The sequence below is a fragment of the Pristiophorus japonicus genome, chromosome 8 (assembly GCF_044704955.1).
Source record: "Pristiophorus japonicus isolate sPriJap1 chromosome 8, sPriJap1.hap1, whole genome shotgun sequence".
In the NCBI taxonomy this organism is placed as follows: domain Eukaryota; kingdom Metazoa; phylum Chordata; class Chondrichthyes; family Pristiophoridae; genus Pristiophorus; species Pristiophorus japonicus.
In genome coordinates, this window is record NC_091984.1 from 220,815,204 (window position 1) to 220,841,920 (window position 26,717).

Here is a 26,717-nt window from a genome sequence, read left to right on the forward strand (position 1 = left end):
CTTCTGCACACACAGTGCCGTTGATCCATCAACAACCTTTTTCCTGCTCTCTCTCTCACTTTGCTTTCACCATTTCTTTCCTGCACATTCTCCTGCTGCTACACAAATGCAAGGGGGTCGACGCAAGGGACGAAAGAACGCAGAACAACAAAATAAGTTGGCAAAAAAATACACGCTGGCGCAGGCACACCTGGACGCAGGAACAGAGAGGAGAGACAAGGTGCATAGAAACCTGAGAGGGACAAACAGCAAGAGAACAAAGAATCGTGCAGGAAGAGCTGCAATTCAATGCAGGAAAAATGTAAAGCCAACTAGCATGCTGCTGGAATGCATGTGTGTTCATGTGAGGAGTGTTGCAAATCAGAATGCCGAGTAGCAGGCGCCACTTGCCACATGGGGTTCCGAAATGTGGCTACAACAGCGATCTGGCTTAATAATTGGTGGGATTGGAAATGAAACAATCCTGGTGTTTTGGGGGTGGTGGAAGCTTTTTTTGGGGAGGAGAGATTTGGGGATGGGGAGATTTGGGGGAGAGCGATTTGAGGGGATGAGAGATTTCGAGGTTGGCGAGCGTGAGATTGGGGGGTGAATGAGTGAGTGATTTGTGGGTGAGTGAGGGAATGGTGAAAGTCAGGCAGTTTTGAAGCTTGAGGCAAGGCAATGAAGGGTAGGGCTTGTCGTTTGCTTGTGTGGGAGTCAGAGCAGCAAGAGGTGGGTGTGGCGGAAGGAAAATGGTGAAATGAATCTTGAGTGCTGATTCCTTGGATGAATGCATGGAAGGCGAAAAAGGAGTGAAGAACAGCCTTATGTCCGTTTAAGTAAAGAGAAAGCCATGTAGGCATGACGTCGATGCCTACGGCCACACTAGTCTGAAAACGCCCGATCCCGTCTGATCTCGGAAACCAAGCAGACTGAGGCCTGGTTAGTACTTGGATGGGTGACTGCCTGGGAATACCAGCTGCAGTAGGCTTTTGCTGCCATCCACGGGCTGCTCATGCTTCTGCACATCCATCAACAACCTTTTTGCTGCTCTCTCTTTCACTTTGCTTTCACCATTTCTTTCCTGCACATTCTCCTGCTGCTACACAAATGCAAGGGGGTCGACGCAAGGGACGAAAGAACGCAGAACAACAAAATAAGTTGGCAAAAAAAAACATGCTGGTGCAGGCACACCAGGACACAGCAACAGAGAGGAGAGACAAGGTGCATAGAAACCTGAGAGGGACAAACAGCAAGAGAACAAAGAATCGTGCAGGAAGAGCTGCAATTCAATGCAGGAAAAATGTAAAGCCAACTAGCATGCTGCTGGAATGCATGTGTGTTCATGTGAGGAGTGTTGCAAATCAGAATGCCGAGTAGCAGGCGCCACTTGCCACATGGGGTTCCGAAATGTGGCAACAACAGCGATCTGGCTTAATAATTGGTGGGATTGGAAATGAAACAATCCTGGTGTTTTGGGGGCGGTGGAAGCTTTTTTGGGGGAGGAGAGATTTGGGGATGGGGAGATTTGGGGGAGAGCGATTTGAGGGGATGAGAGATTTCGAGGTTGGCGAGCGTGAGATTGGGGGGTGAATGAGTGAGTGATTTGTGGGTGAGTGAGGGAATGGTGAAAGTCAGGCAGTTTTGAAGCTTGAGGCAAGGCAATGAAGGGTAGGGCTTGTCGTTTGCTTGTGTGGGAGTCAGAGCAGCAAGAGGTGGGTGTGGCGGAAGGAAAATGGTGAAATGAATCTTGAGTGCTGATTCCTTGGATGAATGCATGGAAGGAGAAAAAGGAGTGAAGAACAGCCTTATGTCCGTTTAAGTAAAGAGAAAGCCATGACATCGATGCCTACGGCCACACTAGTCTGAAAACGTCTGATCTCGGAAACCAAGCAGACTGAGGCCTGGTTAGTACTTGGATGGGAGACTGCCTGGGAATACCAGGTGCAGTCGGCTTTTGCTGCCATCCACAGGCTGCTCATGCTTCTGCACATCCATCAACAACCTTTTTGCTGCTCTCTCTTTCACTTTGCTTTCACCATTTCTTTCCTGCACATTCTCCTGCTGCTACACAAATGCAAGGGGGTCGACGCAAGGGACGAAAGAACGCAGAACAACAAAATAAGTTGGCAAAAAAAACATGCTGGCGCAGGCACACCAGGACACAGCAACAGAGAGGAGAGACAAGGTGCCTAGAAACCTGAGAGGGACAAACAGCAAGAGAACAAAGAATCGTGCAGGAAGAGCTGCAATTCAATGCAGGAAAAATGTAAAGCCAACTAGCATGCTGCTGGAATGCATGTGTGTTCATGTGAGGAGTGTTGCAAATCAGAATGCCGAGTAGCAGGCGCCACTTGCCACATGGGGTTCTGAAATGTGGCTACAACAGCGATCTGGCTTAATAATTGGTGGGATTGGAAATGAAACAATCCTGGTGTTTTGGGGGCGGTGGAAGCTTTTTTGGGGGAGGAGAGATTTGGGGATGGGGAGATTTGGGGGAGAGCGATTTGAGGGGATGAGAGATTTCGAGGTTGGCGAGCGTGAGATTGAGGGGTGAATGAGTGAGTGATTTGTGGGTGAGTGAGGGAATGGTGAAAGTCAGGCAGTTTTGAAGCTTGAGGCAAGGCAATGAAGGGTAGGGCTTGTCGTTTGCTTGTGTGGGAGTCAGAGCAGCAAGAGGTGGGTGTGGCGGAAGGAAAATGGTGAAATGAATCTTGAGTGCTGATTCCTTGGATGAATGCATGGAAGGAGAAAAAGGAGTGAAGAACAGCCTTATGTCCGTTTAAGTAAAGAGAAAGCCATGACATCGATGCCTACGGCCACACTAGTCTGAAAACGCCCGATCCCGTCTGATCTCGGAAACCAAGCAGACTGAGGCCTGGTTAGTACTTGGATGGGAGACTGCCTGGGAATACCAGGTGCAGTAGGCTTTTGCTGCCATCCACAGGCTGCTCATGCTTCTGCACACACAGTGCCGTTGATCCATCAACAACCTTTTTGCTGCTCTCTCTCTCACTTTGCTTTCACCATTTCTTTCCTGCACATTCTCCTGCTGCTACACAAATGCAAGGGGGTCGACGCAAGGGACGAAAGAACGCAGAACAACAAAATAAGTTGGCAAAAAAATACACGCTGGCGCAAGCACACCTGGACGCAGCAACAGAGAGGAGAGACAAGGTGCATAGAAACCTGAGAGGGACAAACAGCAAGAGAACAAAGAATCGTGCAGGAAGAGCTGCAATTCAATGCAGGAAAAATGTAAAGCCAACTAGCATGCTGCTGGAATGCATGTGTGTTCATGTGAGGAGTGTTGCAAATCAGAATGCCGAGTAGCAGGCGCCACTTGCCACATGGGGTTCCGAAATGTGGCTACAACAGCGATCTGGCTTAATAATTGGTGGGATTGGAAATGAAACAATCCTGGTGTTTTGGGGGCGGTGGAAGCTTTTTTGGGGGAGGAGAGATTTGGGGATGGGGAGATTTGGGGGAGAGCGATTTGAGGGGATGAGAGATTTCGAGGTTGGCGAGCATGAGATTGGGGGGTGAATGAGTGAGTGATTTGTGGGTGAGTGAGGGAATGGTGAAAGTCAGGCAGTTTTGAAGCTTGAGGCAAGGCAATGAAGGGTAGGGCTTGTCGTTTGCTTGTGTGGGAGTCAGAGCAGCAAGAGGTGGGTGTGGCGGAAGGAAAATGGTGAAATGAATCTTGAGTGCTGATTCCTTGGATGAATGCATGGAAGGAGAAAAAGGAGTGAAGAACAGCCTTATGTCCGTTTAAGTAAAGAGAAAGCCATGACATCGATGCCTACGGCCACACTAGTCTGAAAACGCCCGATCCCGTCTGATCTCGGAAACCAAGCAGACTGAGGCCTGGTTAGTACTTGGATGGGAGACTGCCTGGGAATACCAGGTGCAGTAGGCTTTTGCTGCCATCCACAGGCTGCTCATGCTTCTGCACATCCATCAACAACCTTTTTGCTGCTCTCTCTTTCACTTTGCTTTCACCATTTCTTTCCTGCACATTCTCCTGCTGCTACACAAATGCAAGGGGGTCGACGCAAGGGACGAAAGAACGCAGAACAACAAAATAAGTTGGCAAAAAAAACATGCTGGCGCAGGCACACCAGGACACAGCAACAGAGAGGAGAGACAAGGTGCATAGAAACCTGAGAGGGACAAACAGCAAGAGAACAAAGAAACGTGCAGGAAGAGCTGCAATTCAATGCAGGAAAAATGTAAAGCCAACTAGCATGCTGCTGGAATGCATGTGTGTTCATGTGAGGAGTGTTGCAAATCAGAATGCCGAGTAGCAGGCGCCACTTGCCACATGGGGTTCCGAAATGTGGCTACAACAGCGATCTGGCTTAATAATTGGTGGGATTGGAAATGAAACAATCCTGGTGTTTTGGGGGCGGTGGAAGCTTTTTTGGGGGAGGAGAGATTTGGGGATGGGGAGATTTGGGGGAGAGCGATTTGAGGGGATGAGAGATTTCGAGGTTGGCGAGCATGAGATTGGGGGGTGAATGAGTGAGTGATTTGTGGGTGAGTGAGGGAATGGTGAAAGTCAGGCAGTTTTGAAGCTTGAGGCAAGGCAATGAAGGGTAGGGCTTGTCGTTTGCTTGTGTGGGAGTCAGAGCAGCAAGAGGTGGGTGTGGCGGAAGGAAAATGGTGAAATGAATCTTGAGTGCTGATTCCTTGGATGAATGCATGGAAGGAGAAAAAGGAGTGAAGAACAGCCTTATGTCCGTTTAAGTAAAGAGAAAGCCATGACATCGATGCCTACGGCCACACTAGTCTGAAAACGCCCGATCCCGTCTGATCTCGGAAACCAAGCAGACTGAGGCCTGGTTAGTACTTGGATGGGAGACTGCCTGGGAATACCAGGTGCAGTAGGCTTTTGCTGCCATCCACAGGCTGCTCATGCTTCTGCACACACAGTGCCGTTGATCCATCAACAACCTTTTTCCTGCTCTCTCTCTCACTTTGCTTTCACCATTTCTTTCCTGCACATTCTCCTGCTGCTACACAAATGCAAGGGGGTCGACGCAAGGGACGAAAGAACGCAGAACAACAAAATAAGTTGGCAAAAAAATACACGCTGGCGCAGGCACACCTGGACGCAGGAACAGAGAGGAGAGACAAGGTGCATAGAAACCTGAGAGGGACAAACAGCAAGAGAACAAAGAATCGTGCAGGAAGAGCTGCAATTCAATGCAGGAAAAATGTAAAGCCAACTAGCATGCTGCTGGAATGCATGTGTGTTCATGTGAGGAGTGTTGCAAATCAGAATGCCGAGTAGCAGGCGCCACTTGCCACATGGGGTTCCGAAATGTGGCTACAACAGCGATCTGGCTTAATAATTGGTGGGATTGGAAATGAAACAATCCTGGTGTTTTGGGGGTGGTGGAAGCTTTTTTTGGGGAGGAGAGATTTGGGGATGGGGAGATTTGGGGGAGAGCGATTTGAGGGGATGAGAGATTTCGAGGTTGGCGAGCATGAGATTGGGGGGTGAATGAGTGAGTGATTTGTGGGTGAGTGAGGGAATGGTGAAAGTCAGGCAGTTTTGAAGCTTGAGGCAAGGCAATGAAGGGTAGGGCTTGTCGTTTGCTTGTGTGGGAGTCAGAGCAGCAAGAGGTGGGTGTGGCGGAAGGAAAATGGTGAAATGAATCTTGAGTGCTGATTCCTTGGATGAATGCATGGAAGGAGAAAAAGGAGTGAAGAACAGCCTTATGTCCGTTTAAGTAAAGAGAAAGCCATGACATCGATGCCTACGGCCACACTAGTCTGAAAACGCCCGATCCCGTCTGATCTCGGAAACCAAGCAGACTGAGGCCTGGTTAGTACTTGGATGGGAGACTGCCTGGGAATACCAGGTGCAGTAGGCTTTTGCTGCCATCCACAGGCTGCTCATGCTTCTGCACACACAGTGCCGTTGATCCATCAACAACCTTTTTCCTGCTCTCTCTCTCACTTTGCTTTCACCATTTCTTTCCTGCACATTCTCCTGCTGCTACACAAATGCAAGGGGGTCGACGCAAGGGACGAAAGAACGCAGAACAACAAAATAAGTTGGCAAAAAAATACACGCTGGCGCAGGCACACCTGGACGCAGGAACAGAGAGGAGAGACAAGGTGCATAGAAACCTGAGAGGGACAAACAGCAAGAGAACAAAGAATCGTGCAGGAAGAGCTGCAATTCAATGCAGGAAAAATGTAAAGCCAACTAGCATGCTGCTGGAATGCATGTGTGTTCATGTGAGGAGTGTTGCAAATCAGAATGCCGAGTAGCAGGCGCCACTTGCCACATGGGGTTCCGAAATGTGGCTACAACAGCGATCTGGCTTAATAATTGGTGGGATTGGAAATGAAACAATCCTGGTGTTTTGGGGGTGGTGGAAGCTTTTTTTGGGGAGGAGAGATTTGGGGATGGGGAGATTTGGGGGAGAGCGATTTGAGGGGATGAGAGATTTCGAGGTTGGCGAGCGTGAGATTGGGGGGTGAATGAGTGAGTGATTTGTGGGTGAGTGAGGGAATGGTGAAAGTCAGGCAGTTTTGAAGCTTGAGGCAAGGCAATGAAGGGTAGGGCTTGTCGTTTGCTTGTGTGGGAGTCAGAGCAGCAAGAGGTGGGTGTGGCGGAAGGAAAATGGTGAAATGAATCTTGAGTGCTGATTCCTTGGATGAATGCATGGAAGGCGAAAAAGGAGTGAAGAACAGCCTTATGTCCGTTTAAGTAAAGAGAAAGCCATGTAGGCATGACGTCGATGCCTACGGCCACACTAGTCTGAAAACGCCCGATCCCGTCTGATCTCGGAAACCAAGCAGACTGAGGCCTGGTTAGTACTTGGATGGGTGACTGCCTGGGAATACCAGCTGCAGTAGGCTTTTGCTGCCATCCACGGGCTGCTCATGCTTCTGCACATCCATCAACAACCTTTTTGCTGCTCTCTCTTTCACTTTGCTTTCACCATTTCTTTCCTGCACATTCTCCTGCTGCTACACAAATGCAAGGGGGTCGACGCAAGGGACGAAAGAACGCAGAACAACAAAATAAGTTGGCAAAAAAAAACATGCTGGTGCAGGCACACCAGGACACAGCAACAGAGAGGAGAGACAAGGTGCATAGAAACCTGAGAGGGACAAACAGCAAGAGAACAAAGAATCGTGCAGGAAGAGCTGCAATTCAATGCAGGAAAAATGTAAAGCCAACTAGCATGCTGCTGGAATGCATGTGTGTTCATGTGAGGAGTGTTGCAAATCAGAATGCCGAGTAGCAGGCGCCACTTGCCACATGGGGTTCCGAAATGTGGCAACAACAGCGATCTGGCTTAATAATTGGTGGGATTGGAAATGAAACAATCCTGGTGTTTTGGGGGCGGTGGAAGCTTTTTTGGGGGAGGAGAGATTTGGGGATGGGGAGATTTGGGGGAGAGCGATTTGAGGGGATGAGAGATTTCGAGGTTGGCGAGCGTGAGATTGGGGGGTGAATGAGTGAGTGATTTGTGGGTGAGTGAGGGAATGGTGAAAGTCAGGCAGTTTTGAAGCTTGAGGCAAGGCAATGAAGGGTAGGGCTTGTCGTTTGCTTGTGTGGGAGTCAGAGCAGCAAGAGGTGGGTGTGGCGGAAGGAAAATGGTGAAATGAATCTTGAGTGCTGATTCCTTGGATGAATGCATGGAAGGAGAAAAAGGAGTGAAGAACAGCCTTATGTCCGTTTAAGTAAAGAGAAAGCCATGACATCGATGCCTACGGCCACACTAGTCTGAAAACGTCTGATCTCGGAAACCAAGCAGACTGAGGCCTGGTTAGTACTTGGATGGGAGACTGCCTGGGAATACCAGGTGCAGTCGGCTTTTGCTGCCATCCACAGGCTGCTCATGCTTCTGCACATCCATCAACAACCTTTTTGCTGCTCTCTCTTTCACTTTGCTTTCACCATTTCTTTCCTGCACATTCTCCTGCTGCTACACAAATGCAAGGGGGTCGACGCAAGGGACGAAAGAACGCAGAACAACAAAATAAGTTGGCAAAAAAAACATGCTGGCGCAGGCACACCAGGACACAGCAACAGAGAGGAGAGACAAGGTGCCTAGAAACCTGAGAGGGACAAACAGCAAGAGAACAAAGAATCGTGCAGGAAGAGCTGCAATTCAATGCAGGAAAAATGTAAAGCCAACTAGCATGCTGCTGGAATGCATGTGTGTTCATGTGAGGAGTGTTGCAAATCAGAATGCCGAGTAGCAGGCGCCACTTGCCACATGGGGTTCTGAAATGTGGCTACAACAGCGATCTGGCTTAATAATTGGTGGGATTGGAAATGAAACAATCCTGGTGTTTTGGGGGCGGTGGAAGCTTTTTTGGGGGAGGAGAGATTTGGGGATGGGGAGATTTGGGGGAGAGCGATTTGAGGGGATGAGAGATTTCGAGGTTGGCGAGCGTGAGATTGAGGGGTGAATGAGTGAGTGATTTGTGGGTGAGTGAGGGAATGGTGAAAGTCAGGCAGTTTTGAAGCTTGAGGCAAGGCAATGAAGGGTAGGGCTTGTCGTTTGCTTGTGTGGGAGTCAGAGCAGCAAGAGGTGGGTGTGGCGGAAGGAAAATGGTGAAATGAATCTTGAGTGCTGATTCCTTGGATGAATGCATGGAAGGAGAAAAAGGAGTGAAGAACAGCCTTATGTCCGTTTAAGTAAAGAGAAAGCCATGACATCGATGCCTACGGCCACACTAGTCTGAAAACGCCCGATCCCGTCTGATCTCGGAAACCAAGCAGACTGAGGCCTGGTTAGTACTTGGATGGGAGACTGCCTGGGAATACCAGGTGCAGTAGGCTTTTGCTGCCATCCACAGGCTGCTCATGCTTCTGCACACACAGTGCCGTTGATCCATCAACAACCTTTTTGCTGCTCTCTCTCTCACTTTGCTTTCACCATTTCTTTCCTGCACATTCTCCTGCTGCTACACAAATGCAAGGGGGTCGACGCAAGGGACGAAAGAACGCAGAACAACAAAATAAGTTGGCAAAAAAATACACGCTGGCGCAAGCACACCTGGACGCAGCAACAGAGAGGAGAGACAAGGTGCATAGAAACCTGAGAGGGACAAACAGCAAGAGAACAAAGAATCGTGCAGGAAGAGCTGCAATTCAATGCAGGAAAAATGTAAAGCCAACTAGCATGCTGCTGGAATGCATGTGTGTTCATGTGAGGAGTGTTGCAAATCAGAATGCCGAGTAGCAGGCGCCACTTGCCACATGGGGTTCCGAAATGTGGCTACAACAGCGATCTGGCTTAATAATTGGTGGGATTGGAAATGAAACAATCCTGGTGTTTTGGGGGCGGTGGAAGCTTTTTTGGGGGAGGAGAGATTTGGGGATGGGGAGATTTGGGGGAGAGCGATTTGAGGGGATGAGAGATTTCGAGGTTGGCGAGCATGAGATTGGGGGGTGAATGAGTGAGTGATTTGTGGGTGAGTGAGGGAATGGTGAAAGTCAGGCAGTTTTGAAGCTTGAGGCAAGGCAATGAAGGGTAGGGCTTGTCGTTTGCTTGTGTGGGAGTCAGAGCAGCAAGAGGTGGGTGTGGCGGAAGGAAAATGGTGAAATGAATCTTGAGTGCTGATTCCTTGGATGAATGCATGGAAGGAGAAAAAGGAGTGAAGAACAGCCTTATGTCCGTTTAAGTAAAGAGAAAGCCATGACATCGATGCCTACGGCCACACTAGTCTGAAAACGCCCGATCCCGTCTGATCTCGGAAACCAAGCAGACTGAGGCCTGGTTAGTACTTGGATGGGAGACTGCCTGGGAATACCAGGTGCAGTAGGCTTTTGCTGCCATCCACAGGCTGCTCATGCTTCTGCACATCCATCAACAACCTTTTTGCTGCTCTCTCTTTCACTTTGCTTTCACCATTTCTTTCCTGCACATTCTCCTGCTGCTACACAAATGCAAGGGGGTCGACGCAAGGGACGAAAGAACGCAGAACAACAAAATAAGTTGGCAAAAAAAACATGCTGGCGCAGGCACACCAGGACACAGCAACAGAGAGGAGAGACAAGGTGCATAGAAACCTGAGAGGGACAAACAGCAAGAGAACAAAGAAACGTGCAGGAAGAGCTGCAATTCAATGCAGGAAAAATGTAAAGCCAACTAGCATGCTGCTGGAATGCATGTGTGTTCATGTGAGGAGTGTTGCAAATCAGAATGCCGAGTAGCAGGCGCCACTTGCCACATGGGGTTCCGAAATGTGGCTACAACAGCGATCTGGCTTAATAATTGGTGGGATTGGAAATGAAACAATCCTGGTGTTTTGGGGGCGGTGGAAGCTTTTTTGGGGGAGGAGAGATTTGGGGATGGGGAGATTTGGGGGAGAGCGATTTGAGGGGATGAGAGATTTCGAGGTTGGCGAGCATGAGATTGGGGGGTGAATGAGTGAGTGATTTGTGGGTGAGTGAGGGAATGGTGAAAGTCAGGCAGTTTTGAAGCTTGAGGCAAGGCAATGAAGGGTAGGGCTTGTCGTTTGCTTGTGTGGGAGTCAGAGCAGCAAGAGGTGGGTGTGGCGGAAGGAAAATGGTGAAATGAATCTTGAGTGCTGATTCCTTGGATGAATGCATGGAAGGAGAAAAAGGAGTGAAGAACAGCCTTATGTCCGTTTAAGTAAAGAGAAAGCCATGACATCGATGCCTACGGCCACACTAGTCTGAAAACGCCCGATCCCGTCTGATCTCGGAAACCAAGCAGACTGAGGCCTGGTTAGTACTTGGATGGGAGACTGCCTGGGAATACCAGGTGCAGTAGGCTTTTGCTGCCATCCACAGGCTGCTCATGCTTCTGCACACACAGTGCCGTTGATCCATCAACAACCTTTTTCCTGCTCTCTCTCTCACTTTGCTTTCACCATTTCTTTCCTGCACATTCTCCTGCTGCTACACAAATGCAAGGGGGTCGACGCAAGGGACGAAAGAACGCAGAACAACAAAATAAGTTGGCAAAAAAATACACGCTGGCGCAGGCACACCTGGACGCAGGAACAGAGAGGAGAGACAAGGTGCATAGAAACCTGAGAGGGACAAACAGCAAGAGAACAAAGAATCGTGCAGGAAGAGCTGCAATTCAATGCAGGAAAAATGTAAAGCCAACTAGCATGCTGCTGGAATGCATGTGTGTTCATGTGAGGAGTGTTGCAAATCAGAATGCCGAGTAGCAGGCGCCACTTGCCACATGGGGTTCCGAAATGTGGCTACAACAGCGATCTGGCTTAATAATTGGTGGGATTGGAAATGAAACAATCCTGGTGTTTTGGGGGTGGTGGAAGCTTTTTTTGGGGAGGAGAGATTTGGGGATGGGGAGATTTGGGGGAGAGCGATTTGAGGGGATGAGAGATTTCGAGGTTGGCGAGCATGAGATTGGGGGGTGAATGAGTGAGTGATTTGTGGGTGAGTGAGGGAATGGTGAAAGTCAGGCAGTTTTGAAGCTTGAGGCAAGGCAATGAAGGGTGGGGCTTGTCGTTTGCTTGTGTGGGAGTCAGAGCAGCAAGAGGTGGGTGTGGCGGAAGGAAAATGGTGAAATGAATCTTGAGTGCTGATTCCTTGGATGAATGCATGGAAGGAGAAAAAGGAGTGAAGAACAGCCTTATGTCCGTTTAAGTAAAGAGAAAGCCATGACATCGATGCCTACGGCCACACTAGTCTGAAAACGCCCGATCCCGTCTGATCTCGGAAACCAAGCAGACTGAGGCCTGGTTAGTACTTGGATGGGAGACTGCCTGGGAATACCAGGTGCAGTAGGCTTTTGCTGCCATCCACAGGCTGCTCATGCTTCTGCACACACAGTGCCGTTGATCCATCAACAACCTTTTTCCTGCTCTCTCTCTCACTTTGCTTTCACCATTTCTTTCCTGCACATTCTCCTGCTGCTACACAAATGCAAGGGGGTCGACGCAAGGGACGAAAGAACGCAGAACAACAAAATAAGTTGGCAAAAAAATACACGCTGGCGCAGGCACACCTGGACGCAGGAACAGAGAGGAGAGACAAGGTGCATAGAAACCTGAGAGGGACAAACAGCAAGAGAACAAAGAATCGTGCAGGAAGAGCTGCAATTCAATGCAGGAAAAATGTAAAGCCAACTAGCATGCTGCTGGAATGCATGTGTGTTCATGTGAGGAGTGTTGCAAATCAGAATGCCGAGTAGCAGGCGCCACTTGCCACATGGGGTTCCGAAATGTGGCTACAACAGCGATCTGGCTTAATAATTGGTGGGATTGGAAATGAAACAATCCTGGTGTTTTGGGGGTGGTGGAAGCTTTTTTTGGGGAGGAGAGATTTGGGGATGGGGAGATTTGGGGGAGAGCGATTTGAGGGGATGAGAGATTTCGAGGTTGGCGAGCGTGAGATTGGGGGGTGAATGAGTGAGTGATTTGTGGGTGAGTGAGGGAATGGTGAAAGTCAGGCAGTTTTGAAGCTTGAGGCAAGGCAATGAAGGGTAGGGCTTGTCGTTTGCTTGTGTGGGAGTCAGAGCAGCAAGAGGTGGGTGTGGCGGAAGGAAAATGGTGAAATGAATCTTGAGTGCTGATTCCTTGGATGAATGCATGGAAGGCGAAAAAGGAGTGAAGAACAGCCTTATGTCCGTTTAAGTAAAGAGAAAGCCATGTAGGCATGACGTCGATGCCTACGGCCACACTAGTCTGAAAACGCCCGATCCCGTCTGATCTCGGAAACCAAGCAGACTGAGGCCTGGTTAGTACTTGGATGGGTGACTGCCTGGGAATACCAGCTGCAGTAGGCTTTTGCTGCCATCCACGGGCTGCTCATGCTTCTGCACATCCATCAACAACCTTTTTGCTGCTCTCTCTTTCACTTTGCTTTCACCATTTCTTTCCTGCACATTCTCCTGCTGCTACACAAATGCAAGGGGGTCGACGCAAGGGACGAAAGAACGCAGAACAACAAAATAAGTTGGCAAAAAAAAACATGCTGGTGCAGGCACACCAGGACACAGCAACAGAGAGGAGAGACAAGGTGCATAGAAACCTGAGAGGGACAAACAGCAAGAGAACAAAGAATCGTGCAGGAAGAGCTGCAATTCAATGCAGGAAAAATGTAAAGCCAACTAGCATGCTGCTGGAATGCATGTGTGTTCATGTGAGGAGTGTTGCAAATCAGAATGCCGAGTAGCAGGCGCCACTTGCCACATGGGGTTCCGAAATGTGGCAACAACAGCGATCTGGCTTAATAATTGGTGGGATTGGAAATGAAACAATCCTGGTGTTTTGGGGGCGGTGGAAGCTTTTTTGGGGGAGGAGAGATTTGGGGATGGGGAGATTTGGGGGAGAGCGATTTGAGGGGATGAGAGATTTCGAGGTTGGCGAGCGTGAGATTGGGGGGTGAATGAGTGAGTGATTTGTGGGTGAGTGAGGGAATGGTGAAAGTCAGGCAGTTTTGAAGCTTGAGGCAAGGCAATGAAGGGTAGGGCTTGTCGTTTGCTTGTGTGGGAGTCAGAGCAGCAAGAGGTGGGTGTGGCGGAAGGAAAATGGTGAAATGAATCTTGAGTGCTGATTCCTTGGATGAATGCATGGAAGGAGAAAAAGGAGTGAAGAACAGCCTTATGTCCGTTTAAGTAAAGAGAAAGCCATGACATCGATGCCTACGGCCACACTAGTCTGAAAACGTCTGATCTCGGAAACCAAGCAGACTGAGGCCTGGTTAGTACTTGGATGGGAGACTGCCTGGGAATACCAGGTGCAGTCGGCTTTTGCTGCCATCCACAGGCTGCTCATGCTTCTGCACATCCATCAACAACCTTTTTGCTGCTCTCTCTTTCACTTTGCTTTCACCATTTCTTTCCTGCACATTCTCCTGCTGCTACACAAATGCAAGGGGGTCGACGCAAGGGACGAAAGAACGCAGAACAACAAAATAAGTTGGCAAAAAAAACATGCTGGCGCAGGCACACCAGGACACAGCAACAGAGAGGAGAGACAAGGTGCCTAGAAACCTGAGAGGGACAAACAGCAAGAGAACAAAGAATCGTGCAGGAAGAGCTGCAATTCAATGCAGGAAAAATGTAAAGCCAACTAGCATGCTGCTGGAATGCATGTGTGTTCATGTGAGGAGTGTTGCAAATCAGAATGCCGAGTAGCAGGCGCCACTTGCCACATGGGGTTCTGAAATGTGGCTACAACAGCGATCTGGCTTAATAATTGGTGGGATTGGAAATGAAACAATCCTGGTGTTTTGGGGGCGGTGGAAGCTTTTTTGGGGGAGGAGAGATTTGGGGATGGGGAGATTTGGGGGAGAGCGATTTGAGGGGATGAGAGATTTCGAGGTTGGCGAGCGTGAGATTGAGGGGTGAATGAGTGAGTGATTTGTGGGTGAGTGAGGGAATGGTGAAAGTCAGGCAGTTTTGAAGCTTGAGGCAAGGCAATGAAGGGTAGGGCTTGTCGTTTGCTTGTGTGGGAGTCAGAGCAGCAAGAGGTGGGTGTGGCGGAAGGAAAATGGTGAAATGAATCTTGAGTGCTGATTCCTTGGATGAATGCATGGAAGGAGAAAAAGGAGTGAAGAACAGCCTTATGTCCGTTTAAGTAAAGAGAAAGCCATGACATCGATGCCTACGGCCACACTAGTCTGAAAACGCCCGATCCCGTCTGATCTCGGAAACCAAGCAGACTGAGGCCTGGTTAGTACTTGGATGGGAGACTGCCTGGGAATACCAGGTGCAGTAGGCTTTTGCTGCCATCCACAGGCTGCTCATGCTTCTGCACACACAGTGCCGTTGATCCATCAACAACCTTTTTGCTGCTCTCTCTCTCACTTTGCTTTCACCATTTCTTTCCTGCACATTCTCCTGCTGCTACACAAATGCAAGGGGGTCGACGCAAGGGACGAAAGAACGCAGAACAACAAAATAAGTTGGCAAAAAAATACACGCTGGCGCAAGCACACCTGGACGCAGCAACAGAGAGGAGAGACAAGGTGCATAGAAACCTGAGAGGGACAAACAGCAAGAGAACAAAGAATCGTGCAGGAAGAGCTGCAATTCAATGCAGGAAAAATGTAAAGCCAACTAGCATGCTGCTGGAATGCATGTGTGTTCATGTGAGGAGTGTTGCAAATCAGAATGCCGAGTAGCAGGCGCCACTTGCCACATGGGGTTCCGAAATGTGGCTACAACAGCGATCTGGCTTAATAATTGGTGGGATTGGAAATGAAACAATCCTGGTGTTTTGGGGGCGGTGGAAGCTTTTTTGGGGGAGGAGAGATTTGGGGATGGGGAGATTTGGGGGAGAGCGATTTGAGGGGATGAGAGATTTCGAGGTTGGCGAGCATGAGATTGGGGGGTGAATGAGTGAGTGATTTGTGGGTGAGTGAGGGAATGGTGAAAGTCAGGCAGTTTTGAAGCTTGAGGCAAGGCAATGAAGGGTAGGGCTTGTCGTTTGCTTGTGTGGGAGTCAGAGCAGCAAGAGGTGGGTGTGGCGGAAGGAAAATGGTGAAATGAATCTTGAGTGCTGATTCCTTGGATGAATGCATGGAAGGAGAAAAAGGAGTGAAGAACAGCCTTATGTCCGTTTAAGTAAAGAGAAAGCCATGACATCGATTCCTACGGCCACACTAGTCTGAAAACGCCCGATCCCGTCTGATCTCGGAAACCAAGCAGACTGAGGCCTGGTTAGTACTTGGATGGGAGACTGCCTGGGAATACCAGGTGCAGTAGGCTTTTGCTGCCATCCACAGGCTGCTCATGCTTCTGCACATCCATCAACAACCTTTTTGCTGCTCTCTCTTTCACTTTGCTTTCACCATTTCTTTCCTGCACATTCTCCTGCTGCTACACAAATGCAAGGGGGTCGACGCAAGGGACGAAAGAACGCAGAACAACAAAATAAGTTGGCAAAAAAAACATGCTGGCGCAGGCACACCAGGACACAGCAACAGAGAGGAGAGACAAGGTGCATAGAAACCTGAGAGGGACAAACAGCAAGAGAACAAAGAAACGTGCAGGAAGAGCTGCAATTCAATGCAGGAAAAATGTAAAGCCAACTAGCATGCTGCTGGAATGCATGTGTGTTCATGTGAGGAGTGTTGCAAATCAGAATGCCGAGTAGCAGGCGCCACTTGCCACATGGGGTTCCGAAATGTGGCTACAACAGCGATCTGGCTTAATAATTGGTGGGATTGGAAATGAAACAATCCTGGTGTTTTGGGGGCGGTGGAAGCTTTTTTGGGGGAGGAGAGATTTGGGGATGGGGAGATTTGGGGGAGAGCGATTTGAGGGGATGAGAGATTTCGAGGTTGGCGAGCATGAGATTGGGGGGTGAATGAGTGAGTGATTTGTGGGTGAGTGAGGGAATGGTGAAAGTCAGGCAGTTTTGAAGCTTGAGGCAAGGCAATGAAGGGTAGGGCTTGTCGTTTGCTTGTGTGGGAGTCAGAGCAGCAAGAGGTGGGTGTGGCGGAAGGAAAATGGTGAAATGAATCTTGAGTGCTGATTCCTTGGATGAATGCATGGAAGGAGAAAAAGGAGTGAAGAACAGCCTTATGTCCGTTTAAGTAAAGAGAAAGCCATGACATCGATGCCTACGGCCACACTAGTCTGAAAACGCCCGATCCCGTCTGATCTCGGAAACCAAGCAGACTGAGGCCTGGTTAGTACTTGGATGGGAGACTGCCTGGGAATACCAGGTGCAGTAGGCTTTTGCTGCCATCCACAGGCTGCTCATGCTTCTGCACACACAGTGCCGTTGATCCATCAACAACCTTTTTCCTGCTCTCTCTCTCACTTTGCTTTCACCATTTCTTTCCTGCACATTCTCCTGCTGCTACACAAATGCAAGGGGGTCGACGCAAGGGACGAAAGAACGCAGAACAACAAAATAAGTTGGCAAAAAAATACACGCTGGCGCAGGCACACCTGGACGCAGGAACAGAGAGGAGAGACAAGGTGCATAGAAACCTGAGAGGGACAAACAGCAAGAGAACAAAGAATCGTGCAGGAAGAGCTGCAATTCAATGCAGGAAAAATGTAAAGCCAACTAGCATGCTGCTGGAATGCATGTGTGTTCATGTGAGGAGTGTTGCAAATCAGAATGCCGAGTAGCAGGCGCCACTTGCCACATGGGGTTCCGAAATGTGGCTACAACAGCGATCTGGCTTAATAATTGGTGGGATTGGAAATGAAACAATCCTGGTGTTTTGGGGGTGGTGGAAGCTTTTTTTGGGGAGGAGAGATTTGGGGATGGGGAGATTTGGGGGAGAGCGATTTGAGGGGATGAGAGATTTCGAGGTTGGCGAGCATGAGATTGGGGGGTGAATGAGTGAGTGATTTGTGGGTGAGTGAGGGAATGGTGAAAGTCAGGCAGTTTTGAAGCTTGAGGCAAGGCAATGAAGGGTGGGGCTTGTCGTTTGCTTGTGTGGGAGTCAGAGCAGCAAGAGGTGGGTGTGGCGGAAGGAAAATGGTGAAATGAATCTTGAGTGCTGATTCCTTGGATGAATGCATGGAAGGAGAAAAAGGAGTGAAGAACAGCCTTATGTCCGTTTAAGTAAAGAGAAAGCCATGACATCGATGCCTACGGCCACACTAGTCTGAAAACGCCCGATCCCGTCTGATCTCGGAAACCAAGCAGACTGAGGCCTGGTTAGTACTTGGATGGGAGACTGCCTGGGAATACCAGGTGTAGTAGGCTTTTGCTGCCATCCACAGGCTGCTCATGCTTCTGCACACACAGTGCCGTTGATCCATCAACAACCTTTTTCCTGCTCTCTCTCTCACTTTGCTTTCACCATTTCTTTCCTGCACATTCTCCTGCTGCTACACAAATGCAAGGGGGTCGGCGCAAGGGACGAAAGAACGCAGAACAACAAAATAAGTTGGCAAAAAAATACACGCTGGCGCAGGCACACCTGGACGCAGGAACAGAGAGGAGAGACAAGGTGCATAGAAACCTGAGAGGGACAAACAGCAAGAGAACAAAGAATCGTGCAGGAAGAGCTGCAATTCAATGCAGGAAAAATGTAAAGCCAACTAGCATGCTGCTGGAATGCATGTGTGTTCATGTGAGGAGTGTTGCAAATCAGAATGCCGAGTAGCAGGCGCCACTTGCCACATGGGGTTCCGAAATGTGGCTACAACAGCGATCTGGCTTAATAATTGGTGGGATTGGAAATGAAACAATCCTGGTGTTTTGGGGGTGGTGGAAGCTTTTTTTGGGGAGGAGAGATTTGGGGATGGGGAGATTTGGGGGAGAGCGATTTGAGGAGATGAGAGATTTCGAGGTTGGCGAGCGTGAGATTGGGGGGTGAATGAGTGAGTGATTTGTGGGTGAGTGAGGGAATGGTGAAAGTCAGGCAGTTTTGAAGCTTGAGGCAAGGCAATGAAGGGTAGGGCTTGTCGTTTGCTTGTGTGGGAGTCAGAGCAGCAAGAGGTGGGTGTGGCGGAAGGAAAATGGTGAAATGAATCTTGAGTGCTGATTCCTTGGATGAATGCATGGAAGGAGAAAAAGGAGTGAAGAACAGCCTTATGTCCGTTTAAGTAAAGAGAAAGCCATGACATCGATGCCTACGGCCACACTAGTCTGAAAACGCCCGATCCCGTCTGATCTCGGAAACCAAGCAGACTGAGGCCTGGTTAGTACTTGGATGGGAGACTGCCTGGGAATACCAGGTGCAGTAGGCTTTTGCTGCCATCCACAGGCTGCTCATGCTTCTGCACACACAGTGCCGTTGATCCATCAACAACCTTTTTGCTGCTCTCTCTCTCACTTTGCTTTCACCATTTCTTTCCTGCACATTCTCCTGCTGCTACACAAATGCAAGGGGGTCGACGCAAGGGACGAAAGAACGCAGAACAACAAAATAAGTTGGCAAAAAAATACACGCTGGCGCAAGCACACCTGGACGCAGCAACAGAGAGGAGAGACAAGGTGCATAGAAACCTGAGAGGGACAAACAGCAAGAGAACAAAGAATCGTGCAGGAAGAGCTGCAATTCAATGCAGGAAAAATGTAAAGCCAACTAGCATGCTGCTGGAATGCATGTGTGTTCATGTGAGGAGTGTTGCAAATCAGAATGCCGAGTAGCAGGCGCCACTTGCCACATGGGGTTCCGAAATGTGGCTACAACAGCGATCTGGCTTAATAATTGGTGGGATTGGAATTGAAACAATCCTGGTGTTTTGGGGGCGGTGGAAGCTTTTTTGGGGGAGGAGAGATTTGGGGATGGGGAGATTTGGGGGAGAGCGATTTGAGGGGATGAGAGATTTCGAGGTTGGCGAGCATGAGATTGGGGGGTGAATGAGTGAGTGATTTGTGGGTGAGTGAGGGAATGGTGAAAGTCAGGCAGTTTTGAAGCTTGAGGCAAGGCAATGAAGGGTAGGGCTTGTCGTTTGCTTGTGTGGGAGTCAGAGCAGCAAGAGGTGGGTGTGGCGGAAGGAAAATGGTGAAATGAATCTTGAGTGCTGATTCCTTGGATGAATGCATGGAAGGAGAAAAAGGAGTGAAGAACAGCCTTATGTCCGTTTAAGTAAAGAGAAAGCCATGACATCGATGCCTACGGCCACACTAGTCTGAAAACGCCCGATCCCGTCTGATCTCGGAAACCAAGCAGACTGAGGCCTGGTTAGTACTTGGATGGGAGACTGCCTGGGAATACCAGGTGCAGTAGGCTTTTGCTGCCATCCACAGGCTGCTCATGCTTCTGCACATCCATCAACAACCTTTTTGCTGCTCTCTCTTTCACTTTGCTTTCACCATTTCTTTCCTGCACATTCTCCTGCTGCTACACAAATGCAAGGGGGTCGACGCAAGGGACGAAAGAACGCAGAACAACAAAATAAGTTGGCAAAAAAAACATGCTGGCGCAGGCACACCAGGACACAGCAACAGAGAGGAGAGACAAGGTGCATAGAAACCTGAGAGGGACAAACAGCAAGAGAACAAAGAAACGTGCAGGAAGAGCTGCAATTCAATGCAGGAAAAATGTAAAGCCAACTAGCATGCTGCTGGAATGCATGTGTGTTCATGTGAGGAGTGTTGCAAATCAGAATGCCGAGTAGCAGGCGCCACTTGCCACATGGGGTTCCGAAATGTGGCTACAACAGCGATCTGGCTTAATAATTGGTGGGATTGGAAATGAAACAATCCTGGTGTTTTGGGGGCGGTGGAAGCTTTTTTGGGGGAGGAGAGATTTGGGGATGGGGAGATTTGGGGGAGAGCGATTTGAGGGGATGAGAGATTTCGAGGTTGGCGAGCATGAGATTGGGGGGTGAATGAGTGAGTGATTTGTGGGTGAGTGAGGGAATGGTGAAAGTCAGGCAGTTTTGAAGCTTGAGGCAAGGCAATGAAGGGTAGGGCTTGTCGTTTGCTTGTGTGGGAGTCAGAGCAGCAAGAGGTGGGTGTGGCGGAAGGAAAATGGTGAAATGAATCTTGAGTGCTGATTCCTTGGATGAATGCATGGAAGGAGAAAAAGGAGTGAAGAACAGCCTTATGTCCGTTTAAGTAAAGAGAAAGCCATGACATCGATGCCTACGGCCACACTAGTCTGAAAACGCCCGATCCCGTCTGATCTCGGAAACCAAGCAGACTGAGGCCTGGTTAGTACTTGGATGGGAGACTGCCTGGGAATACCAGGTGCAGTAGGCTTTTGCTGCCATCCACAGGCTGCTCATGCTTCTGCACACACAGTGCCGTTGATCCATCAACAACCTTTTTGCTGCTCTCTCTTTCACTTTGCTTTCACCATTTCTTTCCTGCACATTCTCCTGCTGCTACACAAATGCAAGGGGGTCGACGCAAGGGACGGAAACGCAGAACAACAAAATAAGTTGGCAAAAAAAAACATGCTGGCGCAGGCACACCAGGACACAGCAACAGAGAGGAGAGACAAGGTGCATAGAAACCTGAGAGGGACAAACAGCAAGAGAACAAAGAATCGTGCAGGAAGAGCTGCAATTCAATTCAGGAAAAATGTAAAGCCAACTAGCATGCTGCTGGAATGCATGTGTGTTCATGTGAGGAGTGTTGCAAATCAGAATGCCGAGTAGCAGGCGCCACTTGCCACATGGGGTTCCGAAATGTGGCTACAACAGCGATCTGGCTTAATAATTGGTGGGATTGGAAATGAAACAATCCTGGTGTTTTGGGGGCGGTGGAAGCTTTTTTGGGGGAGGAGAGATTTGGGGATGGGGAGATTTGGGGGAGAGCGATTTGAGGGGATGAGAGATTTCGAGATTGGCGAGCGTGAGATTGGGGGGTGAATGAGTGAGTGATTTGTGGGTGAGTGAGGGAATGGTGAAAGTCAGGCAGTTTTGAAGCTTGAGGCAAGGCAATGAAGGGTAGGGCTTGTCGTTTGCTTGTGTGGGAGTCAGAGCAGCAAGAGGTGGGTGTGGCGGAAGGAAAATGGTGAAATGAATCTTGAGTGCTGATTCCTTGGATGAATGCATGGAAGGAGAAAAAGGACTGAAGAACAGCCTTATGTCCCTTTAAGTAAAGAGAAAGCCATGACATCGATGCCTACGGCCACACTAGTCTGAAAACGCCCGATCCCGTCTGATCTCGGAAACCAAGCAGACTGAGACCTGGTTAGCACTTGGATGGGAGACTGCCTGGGAATACCAGGTGCAGTAGGCTTTTGCTGCCATCCACAGGCTGCTCATGCTTCTGCACACACAGTGCCATTGATCCATCAACAACCTTTTTGCTGCTCTCTCTTTCACTTTGCTTTCACCATTTCTTTCCTGCACATTCTCCTGCTGCTACACAAATGCAAGGGGGTCGACGCAAGGGACGGAAACGCAGAACAACAAAATAAGTTGGCAAAAAAAAACATGCTGGCGCAGGCACACCAGGACACAGCAACAGAGAGGAGAGACAAGGTGCATAGAAACCTGAGAGGGACAAACAGCAAGAGAACAAAGAATCGTGCAGGAAGAGCTGCAATTCAATGCAGGAAAAATGTAAAGCCAACTAGCATGCTGCTGGAATGCATGTGTGTTCATGTGAGGAGTGTTGCAAATCAGAATGCCGAGTAGCAGGCACCACTTGCCACATGGGGTTCCGAAATGTGGCTACAACAGCGATCTGGCTTAATAATTGGTGGGATTGGAAATGAAACAATCCTGGTGTTTTGGGTGCGGTGGAAGCTTTTTTGGGGGAGGAGAGATTTGGGGATGGGGAGATTTGGGGGAGAGCGATTTGAGGGGATGAGAGATTTCGAGGTTGGCGAGCGTGAGATTGGGGGGTGAATGAGTGAGTGATTTGTGGGTGAGTGAGGGAATGGTGAAAGTCAGGCAGTTTTGAAGCTTGAGGCAAGGCAATGAAGGGTAGGGCTTGTCGTTTGCTTGTGTGGGAGTCAGAGCAGCAAGAGGTGGGTGTGGCGGAAGGAAAATGGTGAAATGAATCTTGAGTGCTGATTCCTTGGATGAATGCATGGAAGGAGAAAAAGGAGTGAAGAACAGCCTTATGTCCGTTTAAGTAAAGAGAAAGCCATGTAGGCATGACATCGATGCCTACGGCCACACTAGTCTGAAAACGCCCGATCTCGTCTGATCTCAGAAGCTAAGCAGAGTCAGGCCTGGTTAGTACTTGGATGGGAGACTGCATGGGAATACCAGGTGCTGTAGGCTTTTGCTGCCATCCACAGGCTGCTCATGCTTCTGCACATCCATCAACAACCTTTTTGCTGCTCTCTCTTTCACTTTGCTTTCACCATTTCTTTCCTGCACATTCTCCTGCTGCTACACAAATGCAAGGGGGTCGACGCAAGGGACGAAAGAACGCAGAACAACAAAATAAGTTGCCAAAAAAAACATGCTGGCGCAGGCACACCAGGACACAGCAACAGAGAGGAGAGACAAGGTGCATAGAAACCTGAGAGGGCCAAACAGCAAGAGAACAAAGAATCGTGCAGGAAGAGCTGCAATTCAATGCAGGAAAAATGTAAAGCCAACTAGCATGCTGCTGGAATGCATGTGTGTTCATGTGAGGAGTGTTGCAAATCAGAATGCCGAGTAGCAGGCGCCACTTGCCACATGGGGTTCCGAAATGTGGCTACAACAGCGATCTGGCTTAATAATTGGTGGGATTGGAAATGAAACAATCCTGGTGTTTTGGGGGCGGTGGAAGCTTTTTTGGGGGAGGAGAGATTTGGGGATGGGGAGATTTGGGGGAGAGCGATTTGAGGGGATGAGAGATTTCGAGGTTGGCGAGCGTGAGATTGGGGGGTGAATGAGTGAGTGATTTGTGGGTGAGTGAGGGAATGGTGAAAGTCAGGCAGTTTTGAAGCTTGAGGCAAGGCAATGAAGGGTAGGGCTTGTCGTTTGCTTGTGTGGGAGTCAGAGCAGCAAGAGGTGGGTGTGGCGGAAGGAAAATGGTGAAATGAATCTTGAGTGCTGATTCCTTGGATGAATGCATGGAAGGAGAAAAAGGAGTGAAGAACAGCCTTATGTCCGTTTAAGTAAAGAGAAAGCTATGACATCGATGCCTACGGCCACACTAGTCTGAAAACGCCCGATCTCGTCTGATCTCGGAAACCAAGCAGACTGAGGCCTGGTTAGCACTTGGATGGGAGACTGCCTGGGAATACCAGGTGCAGTCAGCTTTTGCTGCCATCCACAGGCTGCTCATGCTTCTGCACATCCATCAACAACCTTTTTGCTGCTCTCTCTTTCACTTTGCTTTCACCATTTCTTTCCTGCACATTCTCCTGCTGCTACACAAATGCAAGGGGGTCGACGCAAGGGACGAAAGAACGCAGAACAACAAAATAAGTTGCCAAAAAAAACATGCTGGCGCAGGCACACCAGGACACAGCAACAGAGAGGAGAGACAAGGTGCATAGAAACCTGAGAGGGACAAACAGCAAGAGAACAAAGAATCGTGCAGGAAGAGCTGCAATTCAATGCAGGAAAAATGTAAAGCCAACTAGCATGCTGCTGGAATGCATGTGTGTTCATGTGAGGAGTGTTGCAAATCAGAATGCCGAGTAGCAGGCGCCACTTGCCACATGGGGTTCTGAAATGTGGCTACAACAGCGATCTGGCTTAATAATTGGTGGGATTGGAAATGAAACAATCCTGGTGTTTTGGGGGCGGTGGAAGCTTTTTTGGGGGAGGAGAGATTTGGGGATGGGGAGATTTGGGGGAGAGCGATTTGAGGGGATGAGAGATTTCGAGGTTGGCGAGCGTGAGATTGGGGGGTGAATGAGTGAGTGATTTGTGGGTGAGTGAGGGAATGGTGAAAGTCAGGCAGTTTTGAAGCTTGAGGCAAGGCAATGAAGGGTAGGGCTTGTCGTTTGCTTGTGTGGGAGTCAGAGCAGCAAGAGGTGGGTGTGGCGGAAGGAAAATGTTGAAATGAATCTTGAGTGCTGATTCCTTGGATGAATGCATGGAAGGAGAAAAAGGAGTGAAGAACAGCCTTATGTCCGTTTAAGTAAAGAGAAAGCCATGTAGGCATGACATCGATGCCTACGGCCACACTAGTCTGAAAACGCCCGATCTCGTCTGATCTCGGAAGCTAAGCAGAGTCAGACCTGGTTAGTACTTTGATGGGAGACTGCCTGGGAATACCAGGTGCTGTAGGCTTTTGCTGCCATCCACAGGCTGCTCATGCTTCTGCACATCCATCAACAACCTTTTTGCTGCTCTCTCTTTCACTTTGCTTTCACCATTTCTTTCCTGCACATTCTCCTGCTGCTACACAAATGCAAGGGGGTCGACGCAAGGGACGAAAGAACGCAGAACAACAAAATAAGTTGGCAAAAAAAACATGCTGGCGCAGGCACACCAGGACACAGCAACAGAGGAGAGACAAGGTGCATAGAAACCTGAGAGGGACAAACAGCAAGAGAACAAAGAATCGTGCAGGAAGAGCTGCAATTCAATGCAGGAAAAATGTAAAGCCAACTAGCATGCTGCTGGAATGCATGTGTGTTCATGTGAGGAGTGTTGCAAATCAGAATGCCGAGCAGCAGGCGCCACTTGCCACATGGGGTTCCGAAATGTGGCTACAACAGCGATCTGGCTTAATAATTGGTGGGATTGGAAATGAAACAATCCTGGTGTTTTGGGGGCGGTGGAAGCTTTTTTGGGGGAGGAGAGATTTGGGGATGGGGAGATTTGGGGGAGAGCGATTTGAGGGGATGAGAGATTTCGAGGTTGGCGAGCGTGAGATTGGGGGTTGAATGAGTGAGTGATTTGTGGGTGAGTGAGGGAATGGTGAAAGTCAGGCAGTTTTGAAGCTTGAGGCAAGGCAATGAAGGGTAGGGCTTGTCGTTTGCTTGTGTGGGAGTCAGAGCAGCAAGAGGTGGGTGTGGCGGAAGGAAAATGGTGAAATGAATCTTGAGTGCTGATTCCTTGGATGAATGCATGGAAGGAGAAAAAGGAGTGAAGAACAGCCTTATGTCCGTTTAAGTAAAGAGAAAGCCATGTAGGCATGACATCGATGCCTACGGCCACACTAGTCTGAAAACGCCCGATCTCGTCTGATCTCGGAAGCTAAGCAGAGTCAGACCTGGTTAGTACTTTGATGGGAGACTGCCTGGGAATACCAGGTGCTGTAGGCTTTTGCTGCCATCCACAGGCTGCTCATGCTTCTGCACATCCATCAACAACCTTTTTGCTGCTCTCTCTTTCACTTTGCTTTCACCATTTCTTTCCTGCACATTCTCCTGCTGCTACACAAATGCAAGGGGGTCGACGCAAGGGACGAAAGAACGCAGAACAACAAAATAAGTTGGCAAAAAAAACATGCTGGCGCAGGCACACCAGGACACAGCAACAGAGGAGAGACAAGGTGCATAGAAACCTGAGAGGGACAAACAGCAAGAGAACAAAGAATCGTGCAGGAAGAGCTGCAATTCAATGCAGGAAAAATGTAAAGCCAACTAGCATGCTGCTGGAATGCATGTGTGTTCATGTGAGGAGTGTTGCAAATCAGAATGCCGAGCAGCAGGCGCCACTTGCCACATGGGGTTCCGAAATGTGGCTACAACAGCGATCTGGCTTAATAATTGGTGGGATTGGAAATGAAACAATCCTGGTGTTTTGGGGGCGGTGGAAGCTTTTTTGGGGGAGGAGAGATTTGGGGATGGGGAGATTTGGGGGAGAGCGATTTGAGGGGATGAGAGATTTCGAGGTTGGCGAGCGTGAGATTGGGGGGTGAATGAGTGAGTGATTTGTGGGTGAGTGAGGGAATGGTGAAAGTCAGGCAGTTTTGAAGCTTGAGGCAAGGCAATGAAGGGTAGGGCTTGTCGTTTGCTTGTGTGGGAGTCAGAGCAGCAAGAGGTGGGTGTGGCGGAAGGAAAATGTTGAAATGAATCTTGAGTGCTGATTCCTTGGATGAATGCATGGAAGGAGAAAAAGGAGTGAAGAACAGCCTTATGTCCGTTTAAGTAAAGAGAAAGCTATGACATCGATGCCTACGGCCACACTAGTCTGAAAACGTCTGATCTTGGAAGCTAAGCAGACTGAGGCCTGGTTAGTACTTGGATGGGAGACTGCCTGGGAATACCAGGGGCAGTAGGCTTTTGCTGCCATCCACAGGCTGCTCATGCTTCTGCACATCCATCAACAACCTTTTTGCTGCTCTCTCTTTCACTTTGCTTTCACCATTTCTTTCCTGCACATTCTCCTGCTGCTACACAAATGCAAGGGGGTCGACGCAAGGGACGAAAGAACGCAGAACAACAAAATAAGTTGGCAAAAAAAAACATGCTGACGCAGGCACACCAGGACACAGCAACAGAGAGGAGAGACAAGGTGCATAGAAACCTG

The 26,717-nt window shown here is 49.2% G+C and overlaps 18 non-coding genes and 9 pseudogenes across 18 annotated transcripts; all 27 read left to right on the forward strand.

Moving 5' to 3' along the window:
• The first annotated feature begins 851 nt into the window (after positions 1 to 851).
• Positions 852 to 970, forward strand: LOC139269478 (5S ribosomal RNA; annotated as a pseudogene).
• Positions 971 to 1,826: 856 nt separating this feature from the next.
• On the forward strand, positions 1,827 to 1,935 carry LOC139269847 (5S ribosomal RNA; annotated as a pseudogene).
• Positions 1,936 to 2,790: 855 nt separating this feature from the next.
• On the forward strand, positions 2,791 to 2,909 carry LOC139270070 (5S ribosomal RNA). The gene has a single exon (XR_011594419.1). It is a non-coding gene; the product is annotated as a 5S ribosomal RNA (ribosomal RNA).
• An 870-nt stretch (positions 2,910 to 3,779) lies between these two features.
• LOC139270081 (5S ribosomal RNA) lies at positions 3,780 to 3,898 on the forward strand. The gene has a single exon (XR_011594430.1). It is a non-coding gene; the product is annotated as a 5S ribosomal RNA (ribosomal RNA).
• Positions 3,899 to 4,753: 855 nt separating this feature from the next.
• Positions 4,754 to 4,872, forward strand: LOC139270093 (5S ribosomal RNA). The gene has a single exon (XR_011594441.1). It is a non-coding gene; the product is annotated as a 5S ribosomal RNA (ribosomal RNA).
• Positions 4,873 to 5,742: 870 nt separating this feature from the next.
• LOC139270104 (5S ribosomal RNA) lies at positions 5,743 to 5,861 on the forward strand. Its single transcript, XR_011594451.1, has one exon. It is a non-coding gene; the product is annotated as a 5S ribosomal RNA (ribosomal RNA).
• Positions 5,862 to 6,739: 878 nt separating this feature from the next.
• LOC139269480 (5S ribosomal RNA) lies at positions 6,740 to 6,858 on the forward strand (annotated as a pseudogene).
• An 856-nt stretch (positions 6,859 to 7,714) lies between these two features.
• LOC139269848 (5S ribosomal RNA) lies at positions 7,715 to 7,823 on the forward strand (annotated as a pseudogene).
• Positions 7,824 to 8,678: 855 nt separating this feature from the next.
• On the forward strand, positions 8,679 to 8,797 carry LOC139270106 (5S ribosomal RNA). The gene has a single exon (XR_011594453.1). It is a non-coding gene; the product is annotated as a 5S ribosomal RNA (ribosomal RNA).
• Positions 8,798 to 9,667: 870 nt separating this feature from the next.
• On the forward strand, positions 9,668 to 9,786 carry LOC139270108 (5S ribosomal RNA). The gene has a single exon (XR_011594455.1). It is a non-coding gene; the product is annotated as a 5S ribosomal RNA (ribosomal RNA).
• An 855-nt stretch (positions 9,787 to 10,641) lies between these two features.
• LOC139270109 (5S ribosomal RNA) lies at positions 10,642 to 10,760 on the forward strand. The gene has a single exon (XR_011594456.1). It is a non-coding gene; the product is annotated as a 5S ribosomal RNA (ribosomal RNA).
• An 870-nt stretch (positions 10,761 to 11,630) lies between these two features.
• LOC139270110 (5S ribosomal RNA) lies at positions 11,631 to 11,749 on the forward strand. Its single transcript, XR_011594457.1, has one exon. It is a non-coding gene; the product is annotated as a 5S ribosomal RNA (ribosomal RNA).
• An 878-nt stretch (positions 11,750 to 12,627) lies between these two features.
• Positions 12,628 to 12,746, forward strand: LOC139269481 (5S ribosomal RNA; annotated as a pseudogene).
• An 856-nt stretch (positions 12,747 to 13,602) lies between these two features.
• Positions 13,603 to 13,711, forward strand: LOC139269849 (5S ribosomal RNA; annotated as a pseudogene).
• Positions 13,712 to 14,566: 855 nt separating this feature from the next.
• LOC139270111 (5S ribosomal RNA) lies at positions 14,567 to 14,685 on the forward strand. The gene has a single exon (XR_011594458.1). It is a non-coding gene; the product is annotated as a 5S ribosomal RNA (ribosomal RNA).
• Positions 14,686 to 15,555: 870 nt separating this feature from the next.
• Positions 15,556 to 15,674, forward strand: LOC139269315 (5S ribosomal RNA). Its single transcript, XR_011594198.1, has one exon. It is a non-coding gene; the product is annotated as a 5S ribosomal RNA (ribosomal RNA).
• Positions 15,675 to 16,529: 855 nt separating this feature from the next.
• Positions 16,530 to 16,648, forward strand: LOC139270112 (5S ribosomal RNA). The gene has a single exon (XR_011594459.1). It is a non-coding gene; the product is annotated as a 5S ribosomal RNA (ribosomal RNA).
• Positions 16,649 to 17,518: 870 nt separating this feature from the next.
• On the forward strand, positions 17,519 to 17,637 carry LOC139269302 (5S ribosomal RNA). Its single transcript, XR_011594185.1, has one exon. It is a non-coding gene; the product is annotated as a 5S ribosomal RNA (ribosomal RNA).
• Positions 17,638 to 18,507: 870 nt separating this feature from the next.
• Positions 18,508 to 18,626, forward strand: LOC139270113 (5S ribosomal RNA). Its single transcript, XR_011594460.1, has one exon. It is a non-coding gene; the product is annotated as a 5S ribosomal RNA (ribosomal RNA).
• Positions 18,627 to 19,496: 870 nt separating this feature from the next.
• On the forward strand, positions 19,497 to 19,615 carry LOC139270114 (5S ribosomal RNA). The gene has a single exon (XR_011594461.1). It is a non-coding gene; the product is annotated as a 5S ribosomal RNA (ribosomal RNA).
• Positions 19,616 to 20,470: 855 nt separating this feature from the next.
• Positions 20,471 to 20,589, forward strand: LOC139270115 (5S ribosomal RNA). Its single transcript, XR_011594462.1, has one exon. It is a non-coding gene; the product is annotated as a 5S ribosomal RNA (ribosomal RNA).
• Positions 20,590 to 21,457: 868 nt separating this feature from the next.
• On the forward strand, positions 21,458 to 21,576 carry LOC139269603 (5S ribosomal RNA; annotated as a pseudogene).
• Positions 21,577 to 22,452: 876 nt separating this feature from the next.
• On the forward strand, positions 22,453 to 22,571 carry LOC139270511 (5S ribosomal RNA). The gene has a single exon (XR_011594853.1). It is a non-coding gene; the product is annotated as a 5S ribosomal RNA (ribosomal RNA).
• Positions 22,572 to 23,426: 855 nt separating this feature from the next.
• LOC139269751 (5S ribosomal RNA) lies at positions 23,427 to 23,545 on the forward strand (annotated as a pseudogene).
• Positions 23,546 to 24,408: 863 nt separating this feature from the next.
• Positions 24,409 to 24,527, forward strand: LOC139270471 (5S ribosomal RNA). Its single transcript, XR_011594813.1, has one exon. It is a non-coding gene; the product is annotated as a 5S ribosomal RNA (ribosomal RNA).
• An 861-nt stretch (positions 24,528 to 25,388) lies between these two features.
• On the forward strand, positions 25,389 to 25,507 carry LOC139270483 (5S ribosomal RNA). Its single transcript, XR_011594825.1, has one exon. It is a non-coding gene; the product is annotated as a 5S ribosomal RNA (ribosomal RNA).
• An 853-nt stretch (positions 25,508 to 26,360) lies between these two features.
• On the forward strand, positions 26,361 to 26,469 carry LOC139269824 (5S ribosomal RNA; annotated as a pseudogene).
• The last annotated feature ends 248 nt before the right edge of the window (positions 26,470 to 26,717 follow it).